The sequence below is a fragment of the Rhea pennata genome, chromosome 4 (genome assembly GCF_028389875.1).
Source record: "Rhea pennata isolate bPtePen1 chromosome 4, bPtePen1.pri, whole genome shotgun sequence".
In the NCBI taxonomy this organism is placed as follows: Eukaryota; Metazoa; Chordata; class Aves; order Rheiformes; family Rheidae; genus Rhea; species Rhea pennata.
In genome coordinates this window covers 76,428,217-76,438,716 of record NC_084666.1, presented here as the reverse complement: position 1 = coordinate 76,438,716, position 10,500 = coordinate 76,428,217, and the positions used below count along the sequence as shown (strand labels likewise).

Genomic DNA, 10,500 nt, shown 5'->3' with positions numbered 1-10,500 from the left:
CCAGCCGAGCCCGCCCGGGCCGCAGCGGGGGAGCCGCCCTCTCGGCCCGGCCCGCACCGCCCCGCCGCGGCCACCCGCTCGCCTAACCCCCGCCCAGCGCCCCGCAGCGGAGACACGAGACGAGGAGGGGCCGCCCCGCAGCCCCCTTCCCCCGCCCCGGCACCCGGGCCGGGCCGGCCGCAGCGGCACCCCCGGAGCCCTCCCCCCCGCCGCCCCCAGCGCCGCTGCCTGCCGGTGAGTGAGCGCCCCGCGCCGGGGCTGGGGCTGGGGCCGCGAGCGGGCGGGGGGGCTGCGGCGCGGGGATGCTGCGCGGGGCGCCGCCGCCGCGGGGCGCCGCCGCCGCGGGGCCCCTGCGCGCCCCGGGCGGGGGGCGGCGCAGGTGGCTCTAGCGACGCGCTCTCCCCCCCACAAATTCATTATATATATATATATATATACACGTGTATATATATATATACACATATATATTTTTTTTAATTTCAGTTATTTATCCTATTTATTTTGTTTATTTATATTGCTTTATTTAATTGTATATATATACACGCATATATGCGTGTATATATATCTATATAACATGTGTGTATGTATATACACACACACACACACACACACAAATATATATATTTATTTATCTGCCGTGCGCCCCCGCGGCGGCGCCCGGCGGCCTTTGTTGCCGCCGGGGCGGCAGGCGGGGAGGGAAGGAGCGGGGGCTCCCCCGGCCCCGCTGCCCCCTCTGCCGCACCAGCAGGCGGGGCCTGGGGGGGGGGGCTCGGTTGGGGCCTATGGGGAGAGAAAGCAGAGGGGGGCTTGAGCCCCATTTGGAGGAGAAAACGCCTTTTTTTTTAATATCATCACTACAATATTTAATTTTATTGAGTTGGGCCTGCCAGCTTCTCCCCAGTGCGGTGGTGTTCGTCCCCTCCCCGGGACGAGGCGGGCAGCAGTCCCATCGCCTGCCCGGGCTCTGGGGGGCTGGCGGGGGCTTGCGAGGGCCTCCCGAACGGGTAAGGACCCGCCGCTCGCCTTGAAACGCCGCGTTCGCCCCGTGGCGTCGTGGTGCGCGTAGACGTGGAGGTAAAGGCCGGACGGTAGCGTGGGGCGCCGAGCCCCCGTGCGTCGTTCACCTTGGCGACGTGCGCCGTGATTTCTGGCTCTGGTTGCATGCACCCGCAGAAAGAGAGAGAGAGAGAGAGAGCGCGCGGCGTTCAGAAGTGGTAGTATGAAGCACTAAATGTGTTTATTTTCACCTGTAGTTTCGTAATTAATCTAATTGAAATTCTTGGTTAACACGAGTAGCTGTCAAGGATTTCGGTGTAGTTGTGTGAGTCACGAGCTTGTGTTACTGATTGAATTTTGGTTGTTCGGCACCGTAGGATCATGGCAAGGTCTGTGCACGTGCACGTACAAATGCTAGTGTGTTGGATTTGCCATGCAAAATGGCGAGTTCTCTGTTAAGAAAAGCAAATTTTCCTTGTTGTAGCAAGCGAAAATGAACGAATGAACTCACAGGATAAGCTATGCCGGAGCTCTGTGCTCATGCACGGCCCCGTGCCAATTGCGGGTGTTTCATGTGGCTCTCTCCACGGATGCTTTGCAAAAGTGTGGTGCTCTGAGAGGATTCATCTGGCCTTATTCAACCTGGCCTTGGAAGCTGTGCTATGCTCCTGAGCTAACAGCCTCTCCTGGATCCAGGCTGGTTCTGCAGAGAGCCGACTCGATTGCATCCTTGGCACGTGTCCGTGACAAGCCAGATAACGTAGGCACAGATACCTGTAGGTTGACTGTGTGAACAGACTATGCGATCTGCTTGAATTGGTATTTGTGTAGTATTTCAGATTTGATGAAATATAAGCACTAGCAAGAACTGTTGGTACACTGTCAGCATTTGCAAATAAGAAATGCTAAAACTGCTACATGAACTGGACAATCACAATCAAACAAACCAAAATTGTCCCTTATGTTTTTAAGTTGTAGGTACGTATGTTTATACAGCAAAATGTTTGGTACTGGAAAGGTGCAGCCGTGTTAATAGGATGTTGTGTCTTTGCTTCATCACCCTGGTGAAGAAATACAGGTAATGAAACCTTTGGGTGCAGCTTTGGGTCTGCTCTGTGATGTGGATCTCTTGAGCTTGATTGGAGCCGGCTCTGGAGTACTGAACAGCTTTGATGGCAACATACTCTGGGTTGGTTGAAGAGTACCTGAGATATCTGTGGTGGCATAGTACAACAGTAAAATACCAGGGAATGACATTCTTCAGTTTTGTATGTGTTTGGTAGGAACAGGACAGGTTTGTCCACTTTCTCGATTTGCCATGTGGTTTCAAGCTGCTAGTCTTCCAAAACTGTTATTTATGTTTTGGATTATATGGTTACAATTAATTATGTTACATTTCTTAGCAAGCTTACTATCTATTCAATTAATGTTGAAGTGAGTTAAGTACAACATTGTTGTGATTTTGAATATCTTCAAAACCCCCCTGTTTCTATCTCTCAGTTTAAATGAGAATTTCTAGTATTTCTAGTAGATTCCTTTTTTCAGTTTGTGTTTCTGTGCAGTTTCTTTATAGCATTGTGCAAAATCAGTACTATAAGGAAGAAACAGTCTCATTTCTCACTTTCAGAACAGTAATGAGAAGATGCTAAGCAAAAATTTATTATCATTCTTTTTTTTTAAGCTGTCAGACAAAGAGAGGCAAAGAGACCTTCAGGACATACTGATATGTGGTGCCATTCAAACCCGTAACGTTTCACATCTCTAAGCCTTACTTTGTTAATTATTTTGTAGTTTTCTTCAAGTGTTTCGTTGGACTTCTTAGCATATGGAGAGGCCCTGGGATGCTCACTGTGCAAAGTGGGTGATGGTTGTGGATAGAAGCCCTTCTTGTGGTTTAAAATGCTCGTAACTGCCATGAAATAACATCAGCTTATAGACTTCACTGCTCATTCATCTCCCAAACATCAATGTCCTACATTTTGTAGGATTAGATCATGGGAGTATACTTGGGTTTCTGAAGACCCACTAAACTGTAGGCTGCTGCAGGCCAAATCTGCCAATGCTGACTAGCAGTTTTGTCGATGTCGGTAAGTGATTTTAAGTTCCTGTTGCACAATAGTGAATGTATGGTTTCAGCTGTGGCCTTTGACTTGTGGGACTTCCTGCTGTGAGCGTGCACTTAGGTTTTGTCTTGTTTTTTCAAAATACACAGATTTTGGAGAGAAGATGTGCAGCTGACTGTGAGAAACAATGTATCTTAGTCATAATTTATCCCTATACGGCTTGCCTAACTAGAGCTGTGGAAGTCGATCCTTAGAATATGTTACTATGATTAAAGTTTTTGAAATTGGCTGTTGAATTTTTTTTGGTCTTTAGTACAATTTTGTGTATGAGCACATAGAGGAAACGAATGATTTTTGTATGGCTTTGTTATTGAGGCCTTTAGTTTCGTTCGTTTCTTTTCTCATTTTGCTTGATGCTTTTAATTGTGATAATTAACCGTTTAAAATGTCCAACTTCCAACAAATATCTATACTATTAGTTTCTTTGAATTGCTGACAATGGTGATTTTTTTAAGTACTTGCTTTATTATTTAAGTTGCAGTTCATTCTGGACATTTGAGTTACACTTGTGAGCCTTCACGTAGTCTTCAGTGATGAGAGGGACTGAGGCACTCTTAAGATCATCACATCTTCTGAAATAGCTCGCTTCTCTTACTATATACGTTGGTATTGAGTTATCATCTTGCAATAAACGGTTTCACTGCTCTGTAGCTGCCGCTGTCTTCTGTGTCTTCTGTGGAGGCTTTGCATCCTGACACCAGGCTGTTCACCACTTGTCCAAGCTGGGTAGAATAAGATAGTCTTAACTGGACGTAATTATACTGCTTATGCACATCTTTGCTTTAACTAGCTGTCTGACAGCTTAAAAAAAAAAAAAAGTTGCAGTTTTCTATATTCCTGTTACCAGTCTCATTGCTAGGGCCTGTGATGTTAGATACTCTGCTCTGGGCTGGGATGATCGCGCTGGGAACATCACCGAAAGCTTTGCAGGGCTGAGTACAGGGTGTTGGTATCGTGCCTTGAGAGCGTCTGGTTTGCAAAGCACCCGGGCTTTGCCCTGCAGAGTGGCTAGCTTGTGCTCGCTGGCCGTATCGCTTGATATTACGGGTAAGTGTGTACAGCTCCTTCCTTTCCTGACAGTTTAAAAATAACACAGTAACTACCGGTTCTTTGTGTTTGGGTCATTTGTCAGATGACGGGGAGGATTGTCTAAGCAAAGTTAGAGGGTCCAGAGTACAGCTGCTTTGTATCTTGCTTGATCTTCATGTTGAATAAGGCTATATCAGAGCTTAACAGTTGAAGAAGGAATAGGGAATGCTGCGTGCAAACTGTTGGGTTAGCACTGTGTGGTGTTTTCTGACTCCAGATAGCTGAAGGGTGTTGGGACGTTGTTGGTTATTTTTCCTCCTGACCAGCTCAACATCTCTCCTGCCTCACGAGGGACACTTCAGTTGGAAGACGCCAGTGATTCCTAGTTTACGCAACTGGAACAGGGTTTCACACTCTTACGGGACTTATAAGTCAATCTTTCTTTTCCCCCACTCCTCTCTTTAAAAGCTGCTAGAAGACCAGGGTTGATGCCTGAGTGCAGTGAGGCCCGGGGATAGCAGCCTAATGAGGAGACTAGAGCTGCAGTTTCAGGTGCTGGTATCTCCAACTTGGGGAACCAGCTTACTCACCAGCTTACTCCTGCTAGGAACCTTCCACTGAAACTTTAAAAAAGATGTGAAGCTCAGCTTTGTCAGGTAGGTGCAAAGAAGGAAGAGCAGGTCTTGTTCCTTTTCTACCTGCCTCGCTTTGAAAGTGATTTTTTTTTTTTTTTTTCCCTTTAAGTCTTTCGTGAGTGTGGATTTCATACAGGTTTTGTCTGTTTGTTTCTTCCTATGAACAGCTCCTGGGCAACATTTTCTGTTCTCCATTCTGAGTGGGGAATGTGCAACTGACACAATTTTTGACACAATTTTTGACAGCTGTGCTGATGTTTTTCGAGTTTTGAATAACAGCAGTGAATCTTTTGGGCTGTTTTCTTTCCCTGGACCTGTAGAGTAATGCAGTGAGTATGGAGGTAGAACTGTCCTTGGTGAGATTTGGGGAAACACATGTCTGATGTGAATTTGAAAGTGGGATTGTTCCAATGACAGCTGGACACTTCTTTTGGTTTTGATTGCTTTGTGGGTTTTGGCATTTTGTTAGCGTCCTCTGAAGGATTTGTGGCTGTTGTAGGCGTCTGACTTTTCCTATCTGACAGAAGCGTTAGAATTATAATAGGGACAATTTTGCCGAACTTAACATGGCAAATGTGAATAGTACCCTCTCAAACATTGAAAGTAAGAGAATACTATTGTGTTAGGAAAGAGTGAAGCACATAGAATAATAAGGGGATGTTGAATGGTATGAAGATACATCACTTTAAATTTGGGGATAAACATTAAGAAATATATGAGAAAGATATGACGTAGAGGTATAAAACCTGAAGTCCTTTTAAAGTGTGCTTGTGCAAATATTAGAAGAAAATCACACATTTTATAACAGTACTGCAAAGAAGAAGAAGCAGGTTGGCTAACAACCTATGGACAACCAGAAATCTGAAAACAAGTTGAAGAAGTGGGTTTTTCAGATCTCTTATTTCTTGTCTTTCTCTCTTGCTCTAGAGATATTACATAAAGCACTAAAAGTACACGAGAGTTAAACTGCTGCTTTCTCTGGTTGAATGGCTGTCGATCCGTTGCATGCCTAACTTAAACTTCTTTTTCCAGTTGCTATACTAAGATATCTCTCTTAGAGAAGTCGGTCCCTTTGTAGTTTGCTTTTGTCTACTTTTTTCCAGCAACTTTGTTAACTTCCTAGATGGTAAAAGAGGTTGTTCCACTTCCTGAATCACCCCCTCACCTTTTTTTTTTTTTCACTTTTTTTTTTCCTTAATGGAAAAATCAGTTTTGGTTTGGGATGTGCATTTGAGGCTTTGCAGTGAACAGTTTCAGAGTGAGGGGAGAGTGACCAAAATCTCCAGTGCTTCGCTCGTAGCAGATGTGATGAGTAAGTAAATACAAAAAGGCAAAACTTTCAATGCTGACGCTTTGGTAGAGTGAGGTAGGCACGTGGCTGGAAATGCAGGATGTGGCTGCCTATGCCCTCAGCATTGTTTAGGGTCCTTTACATTAAAAAAAAAAAAATGATTTCAGCGAGAAGGTGTGTATCAGGAGATCTTGAGCAAAATATCCATCTAGCTGCCTGTCTCGCCGCTGATTTTGACAGAGGCATCGCCATGCAATGCAAGACCAAAGAACTTGTCTCTAGGCGGCTGAATGCCTGAAGGGGAGGGCCAGTGCGGTTGAGAAGCTGAAATCAGATAGAAGCGGGCTTGTAATTCTCAGTTTTGATTTCTATCTGAGGTTTAGCAGGCTGGTGGGGAATACTCTCGCTCGAGTTGTTTGTGCCAGATGGACTGTAAGTGTGGGTGCTCGTCTCTGATCTTGGCTTGGTGACACGGAGCCTTCGGTGGCGGTACTAACCGAAGCAGTTGCAGCTCCCAAACCGCAGAGAGCGGGAGGAAAGCGCTGTGTGGAGTTTCTGCGGCGCACTCGGGAAGAATCATTAATTTTTGAAGAAATGAAACAAAGCAGCTGTATGCAGACAGCCAAGCGAGCGACGGGAACAGAGAGCTGGGAATCCCCAGCTCCTTAGAGCTTAACGCTCTTTAAGGCAAAGTTTCTGCCAAAGTTGTCTTAGCGTTGAACCAGGACTTTACTGGTCTGACAGTAGGAGGCACTTACAGGACTTTCCCTTTTCCTTTTTTTGTTTAAATGCCAGAGGCTTTTGAATCCTATTGAACGGGAGAGGGCGGTCTTAGTGGTCTGACTTTGAAGTAGAAAAGAAGACTGCTTTGACTGCAGGCCGATATTAGCAGGCTCTGTTTGCGCCCGGATTCACCTCCATACTGTTCAGCGTGCTGTTCGCCGTCTCGTGACTCCTTTCCGCAGCCGTAGGCTTGCCAAGACCTAATTTACTCCTAATGGCGTTTTGCGGAGGTCCTTGGGCCCTCGTTTGCGAGCCGGCGATGAGCTCGAGGCCTTGCTTTGCGCTCGCGCGCGGCGTGCAGAGCGTACCGAACGCTCCGGCGACAGGCGGAGCGAGCCGAGGGTGGAGGTCCTTCACGTCGAGGTTGAACCCGTGCGGGTTCTCCGGGCTGCTACCCTAAGAGTTTAAATGTCGCGGCGCAGGCCTTCGATTGTGAGATTCGCTTCGGTTATGGGATTAAAAGCACCAAATTAACTAATGTCCTTTTTTTTTGGTTTTTGAGGCTGGAAAATGCAGTTTGAAGTTTTCCTTGCAGCCGTGAGGACTAAAACGATTTTGGAGTTTTCACGCGGCATGATGATGCTACGAGGACATGGTCAGAGCTGGCAGTAGTGGTGTTATCAGACAGGAAACTAGTGATAAAGTGACTGGTAAGGACTAAAATTAATTTTATTTGGGAGTTTAATTAGTTTTTCGGAAGAAGTGATGCCCCTCTAGACAGAAGTAGACATCCTTTATAAACAGCCATATGAAATTGGCACAAAAATAGTCTTTTGATATTGCATCGCAATTGAAATGCTAATACTTCAGTCAGTAACAGTTTAGCAGTGAGCCACAACAGAAATGTAAAAACAAGGTCTCTGTGGATATGATCTAAGAGGATGCTAATTTGCTTGTTAATTAGGCTTGCAAAAGTTTCCTTTTCACAGCTCTGAGCAATGAAGATAAAGCAGTGAAGAATACTTAATTTAGGTTTTGAGTGGGTCATGAAGTAACCAGAGAGTATTTTTTCAAGCATTTTATTTTTATAGAGTTTAAAGGTAAAACAGCAAAACTTCTTACTTTTCTTTCTACTTTTATTGTGGTAATTTTTGGAGACATAAATATTCTGTTTTCAGTTTCTTATTTGGAACACAACCATTTTTTAGTAAAGTTGGATCAGGAGGGAAAAAAAGTGGATTCCTTGCTGTCTGTTAGAAATCCTTTATAAGTTCACTGGTGGTGTCTGCATGTTTACAAAGATAGGAGTCTGGATATATTGTTTTAGTAGTAGGATCTTTTTTATTTTATTTATTTATTTTTGCCGAGTTACTTGAGCAGTTTCTCAGTTGGTATAAATTGGAATAGCCCAGTGACTAATTAAACCACTCGAAGCTATAACCTGTTTTTTTTTTTTTTTATTTCAGTAATGCATATATGTATATGTGCTTGAAATATACACTGTAATCTACTTTTTTTAATAAATGGAGGCAGAATAAATGTGTGCATTGCAAATAATGCACACGAAAAAAATTTCATTTAGCAATTTCATGTAGCTATATATGTCTTTAAATTGCTGGGGTTTTTTTTTAAGCAGATCTGAAGAGTGTTTCTTAAAATATAGTTGATTTTTCCTCCAAGGTAGCTCAGATTAGCATACCATATAGCAAGATGAAGGTTTAGATTCCCATGGACAGAATAAATTTGAAAGCTGAAAGATCTCCTCACCTTTCCTTCCGATACCATCATCGTTGAGAAAGGGGAGGAAGAGGGAAGTTGGAAGTGCGGTCTGTTCAGAGGACCTGTTCTAACATTGGATTTCTGTAAGGACTAAGATTTCAAATGCAAACAGAAGAGCATGACACACGAAAATCAACTTATGTCAGTTCTTTAAAAGAATTGAGTGATAACATCATCCATCGAGAAGCGCTGTTAATGTTCGATGCAGTTCAGATCTGTCTTGTTGCATTAAGCTGAAGACCGTAGCAGAGAAGCCAGGGAAGCGGATACCTTTAGAGGATTACTTGTTGCCTGCCAGGAGTAATACTGCTCCTCTGAATGCGAAGCAGCAAAGTGGAGAACCTCCTGTGCTTCAAACACTCCAGTCAATTGAAATAGGTTTCTTTTTTTTTCTTTCTTTCTTTTTAAATAGCAATTCATATGAATAGTTGTGTTAAGCTGCACAGATTTCTGCCAGAATTGAGGCTGGTTATGTGTATGTCTGTGTGTATATCTCTCTCTATATATATACCTATATATAAAATATCTATGTATTTAATATATGTATATTTTTTTAAAACTTTCACTGTCTACCTCTGTAACCTTATCCTTCAAAGCGAGCTTAGAGAAGTACTGTGAACTTCCTGGCACTTCCAAAAATGCATTTTATAATAATTTGATGTTATTAACTCATGTTCTAAAGCCTCACTAAAATAGAGGGTTTTCTTTTGTTTTGTTTTTTAAGCAGTCCTATTTTCTCATATTTTTCTGTTGAAGAGTTTATTCTAGGAGAAGTAATGGGACAGGATTTGGCATCAGCAAAACTGCCACTGCTGTCTTTGAATAGTGATCTTTATTATGTGTTGCGAGGAAGAAGTTGTCTTAAATTTTAAATTCACCTATGACAGTTTCATAGCATAAGAGAAATTCTGATTGGGGAGGATATCTAGACCAACTTCCTGCTTGAAGGAGGACACTTACTGTGGTCTTTTGGCTGGGAATTTGGGATCAGCAGGCTTTCCTTTTTACAGCATGTGGTAAGTGATGGTTGCAGGGGGAAGATCTTAATTTGTTTTAAACAACAAATAAGGCGTACAAACGAAGGCTTGCAGATCTTCTGGGTGGACTGTAAAGCACTGGCAGTTAGGCCAGACGATTGTTTTTCATACCACCTTTTTTTCTAATATATGATGATAAAGATAGTGAGATCTGTTATTTGCCAGGACTTGCAAGTACAGGATACTTTAACAGTTTCATTATTGAACTTTATAACTGATTTATTGCTTTGACTTCTGCTACACTGGTGCTTTAGGATGCTCACCTTCAAGTCATGGGAATGAACAGTGGATGACAGTGGCCATCAAGCTCTGGCCATAGCTAACGTAAACCTGCTTGGGAAGATAGCACGACATATGAAAGGCTCCATCTCTGTGGAGGAGTAGGCTACTTTTATGAATTTAAGCAAACTAAATAGAGATTGGAAGTGTCCTTTGACCCTTCTACTTTGCTCAGGGTGTATGTTCAAGGGAATGTGCCTGTAGTTAATCAGTAGAGGGGGAAAAAAAGCTGTAGCTATATCAGAAACAGTTCCAGTGAAATGTAGTGCAAGCTCAGAATAAAACAACAGCCTGACTTGACTGCAGGTTTGGAATCACCTAGAAACAGAGAGGGAAGAATATCGGTCTGAAGTCCTACTTTCCTTTCAAAGCATTCAAGCACATTTGAAAAAAAAAAAATCTCTAAATAGTGCAAGTTTCTGTAAGAACTGAATTGGTCAGGATTAATGATCAAACTTGTTATCAAAAGGGTATATTGTGTAGTAGGCGCACAGTGGTATTTTCACATACCATGCAGATCTTATTAATGTATGAGAACGTCTTACTGAAGCAGTTTCTAATAAGATTGCTTGAGAAAGATAACTTAAAATGTGGGTGAGATAGCAAAT

At 43.4% G+C, this 10,500-nt stretch overlaps 1 protein-coding gene across 2 annotated transcripts in view; it reads left to right on the top strand.

Moving 5' to 3' along the window:
* Positions 1 to 155: 155 nt before the first annotated feature.
* WDFY3 (WD repeat and FYVE domain containing 3) overlaps positions 156 to 10,500 on the top strand; it is a 177,237-nt gene continuing 166,892 nt past the window's right edge. For both annotated transcript variants that reach the window (XM_062574355.1, XM_062574354.1), the window contains exon 1: positions 156 to 234. The gene's annotated coding sequence lies outside the window, so the exon portion shown is untranslated. The remainder of the gene's footprint in view (positions 235 to 10,500) is intronic.